The 4147-nt window shown below is 26.7% G+C and overlaps 1 non-coding gene across 1 annotated transcript; it reads right to left on the reverse strand.

Moving 5' to 3' along the window:
- Window positions 1–325: 325 nt before the first annotated feature.
- On the reverse strand, window positions 326–429 carry LOC129301023 (U6 spliceosomal RNA). Its single transcript, XR_008590885.1, has one exon. It is a non-coding gene; the product is annotated as a U6 spliceosomal RNA (small nuclear RNA).
- Between the last annotated feature and the right edge of the window lie 3718 nt (window positions 430–4147).

Raw genomic sequence — 4147 nt, forward strand, 5'->3', positions numbered from 1 at the left:
ATAATATTAGACTTTACTATATATATAGATTAGGGAAAATCTGAAACAAGGTTCTTTGAAGACAAATAATTACTCTCTCTATTTAAAAATATAAGACATTTTTTGAGGAGTTGGATGTTAAAAAAGTAAGACATTTTTAGTCTTTTAATGTATAATCATTGCCTTTTTCCAAAAGTGTCCTTATTGATGGTGACTTATATTTATTATAGGGTAATCAATATAGATAAAAATAAAAAGATAGGGTTAGTTTGAAAGTATGTAAAAATTTTATTAAAAATGAGATTCGATTAAAAATACTTTATATTTTTTAAGAGAGGAAGTACACTGTAAGACTAAATGATTCTCGATTTGTGCGTGTCATCTTTGCACAAAGGTCATGTTAATCTTTTCTGTATCATTTCAATTTTATCGGATGTCCCCGAAAGGGATTAAGATTAAATGATTTTGATATTAGTTTATAGGACTAAAGTACCTACTTTTATTATGGAAAGATAAAAATATCCTTTATATGTGTATTACTGACTGAAGGAAACTTACGGAGAGGCGGGCGAATCAAACCAGAAGCAAGAAGAGAATGACAGCCGAAGCTTATGAGCCTCTCGTTCAATCCCAACGTACTTCGACTTTGGAATCCTCCCCATCCCTAACTCGTACGATGTTTATTTACGCATCCCAACTTTTTCATTCAAAAGTGGCTGCAAAATAAGTGGAAGCGAGACTTTCAAGAGGGCCCTTGTTTTTTAAAGGCTTTATTATTTATAAATACCATTCATCTTCTGAGAGAATTTCAATTAAAAGTTATGGATGGGACTTAATTATTAATAAATTTTAAAAAAATTTAAAATTTTAATTCAATTCAAAAAAATTAAAATCAAAATAATTTTAATGATAAAAAAATCAAACCCTTCATTTATTATATAAAATCATTAGTTGTTAATTTTTTTAATTTACTTATTAATTTATCAATATGAGTTGTAAATTGTATCCATTTTGTCAGACAAGCAATAATATCAGTTGTAAATTATAATATTTGTCAATAATTTATAATTGATGTTAGTAAATTAATAAGTAAAGCTAGCAATTTAACTACTGCTATTGCTATTTGTGATTAAATAACTAATGTCAAATCTTGTATAATTATTGACATATGAATTCATATAATTTACAACTCATATTAATAAATTAATAAGTAAAATAAAAAAATTAATGACTAATAATTTTGCATAATAAGTGAAGGATAATTTAAATTTTTTACTGTTAAAATTATTTTCACTCTAATTCCTTTGGACTGAGCTAAAGTTTCAAATTTTTTTAAGACCCATCAGTGATTAAGTCCCATCCACCATGATCCTTAATTAAAATTCTCCCTTATCTTTACCCCTTCCTACTACTATTAGGGTGCGCCGGGCGTTACGGTCTAGAGCCAAAATTCTCATTCTCACTGTCAATAAAAAGCCGAATATGAGAATTAGCTTAAGCTGTCAAATTTAATGGCTGATCTCTTGGAAGAAAACAACAGACAAAACAACAAATTGTAACGGGGAAGAATGTAAAACGAGTGAGGGCGAAGCATTCCTTGGTGGGAAGGGAATGAGACGGTACCACTGCGGGTGAGTGGTAGCCACAGGTTCCTCATCCCTTGACGAAATGCACTTGCAAATTTTTACACTAAACTTATCATCCTACTCATTGCAGCTTGATACCTTTATTAGGGCTGCGGGTTGAGGCCCGTGATCGGTAGCCCATGAATAGCGGTGTCCTTAGGAGTTAGGGCTGTCTATTTCCGTCCATTGGTTTAGCCTATTAATTTTAAAAAAATAAATCATTTAATTTTTATAACCTTGACTCAATTATAACTCAATTTTTTAATTTTAATTTATTATAACTCAATCTCTAAAGTTTTGACTCGATTATAAATCAATCCTTAAACTTTACCTTTTACCTCTTGCAATTTAGTCCATGAAGTTTCAATCTCTTAAATATTGATCTCTATATTTTAAAAATAAAATTATAAATATTAAAAATATTTTAAACTTTTAATAATTTAAGATATTAGTAATAAATTTTAAAATATTTTGAATCTTTATAATTTTATTTTTTACACTATAGGGATCAATTTTTAAGAAGTTGAAACTTCAGATACTTAATTATGAGAAGCAAAGTTTAGAAACTAATAAATAACTATGTCAAAACTTTAAAGATTGAGTTAGAACGACTTAAAATTCAAAATTGAGTTACAATTAAGTCAAAACTATAAGGATGAAATGATTAATTTTTTCATTAATTTTTATTTGATGGCCTCCCATTGGATGCAAGTTGGTCCTCTATATTCATACTGAATATTTACTTAAACCTTGGATCAATTATTATTATGTTATCGGCAGTACTTAGAATTCTTGTTAAGCTAGCCACCTCTAATATGCCTTTCTTTAATATTCTTATAATATTCCAAATTTTTAATTTTATTTTTTTAAATTATTAATTTTATATAAAATAAGAGATATTTCAATAAACCTCACCCTTAAAAAAAAGGTACAATCTCAGCTTGCCTTTAAATCTAAAGTTAGTTGACTATTAAAAACTTTATTTGATTGACAGATGTACACGTGATATGTTAAGGTGGATAGTTGATTAATAAAAAAAAAAAAAACCTATGCATCCTCATCCAGTCTACTTTATCTTCATGACTTCATCAGCTTTTGCTTCTTATTCATCATTGACCAATTTTGTATATTTTAAAAATTGATCAAGGTAATTATAATTTTTAATAATTAAATTTAATATATTTTAAAAATAAAGAAAATAAAATAAAAATAACTTAAAATTGATTCTACTTTTTTAAAAACAAAAAATGAGAACAACTAAATGAAAAACATTTATTCAAACAAATTTAAAATTTTTCTATTTGTAAAAACAAAAAATAATTTTAAAAAATGAAAAACAAACAAACCCTTACATTCAAAGCAACTAGCAATATACTTGTCTGATGCACAGGATATTCTTAATTTTTATATAAATTACTATTAAATAAAAATTTAAATATTATGCAATGTATGTATGTATGTATGTATGTATGTGGTGTGTGTATATATATATATAAATTAGTAAATAGAGAATTTAGTACAAATATTGTATAATTGGAATATTAAAACTTATCAACTATCAATAATAGGCATTGGTGTTAATAAAATGAGCTATATTGTCATTTAAGCATGAGGTCTTAATATATGAATATATAAAATGTTTTTGTGAGAGCTACTCCTAATTAGCTTGATAGTGCTTAAATCTAACTTAATCAAATAGTCATATAAAACAAAAACTTGTCAATTGTCATTTACCATTTTTGGCCAAAAAAAATTATCATTTACCATCATCTAATTTATTTACAATATAACATATAAACACATTAAAATGTATCTCTCATGGTTACTTTTTTTTCTTTTTAAAGTGTAGCACCTGCTTGATATAAGTAGTAGTTTGAATAGTACAAAACGGTATTATGACAATTATATCCCATATCTAATCATAAAAAAAGATAAGAACTGAATTTTTATCTCATCCCTCCCATTTGGAATCGAGACAAGGTATGAAAAAAAATTATAGTCAAATTTGAAGATACAATGGAAACACTCTAGACATTATAGATTTGTTTTACAATGTATATATTTTTATTAACTCATCCACAAATCAACAGGCCTTTTATCAACTAAATTGACCATGCTCCATATCTTTCATTATTCACGCCATATATATATATATTTTTCAATTTAATATCATGTGGGGTACTAAAATTTATACATTGTTATTAATCAAGAGCAAGCTCCCTCTTTTAAAGCTAGCAATATGGGTTGAGCCCATCAACGAATCAAAAAGTGGCAAGTTTGGGTTAGGTAAATAGAGTCTTAGTTAGGAGTAAGTCTTTTTCAGCCTTACATAGTTAACTTGCCAACTTACAGATTAGCTCATTTTTCTTTCTTTAGTTTTTGTTTAAAGTTCAGTCTACTCATACAAGTCTTCTCTTCTTTGGTCCCAAAATTCCTAAAATCAAATTCCTTATCCCTCTTTCCTCTTCTAGATATGTTTTTTTTATAAATAACCAGTATTTTTTTAAATACAATTCATTGTTTTTTAAGTTATAAGAACAATG

Source organism: Prosopis cineraria, unplaced genomic scaffold (assembly GCF_029017545.1).
Source record: "Prosopis cineraria cultivar Desert tree isolate PC_DT_omini unplaced genomic scaffold, ASM2901754v1 PC1851, whole genome shotgun sequence".
In the NCBI taxonomy this organism is placed as follows: domain Eukaryota; kingdom Viridiplantae; phylum Streptophyta; class Magnoliopsida; order Fabales; family Fabaceae; genus Prosopis; species Prosopis cineraria.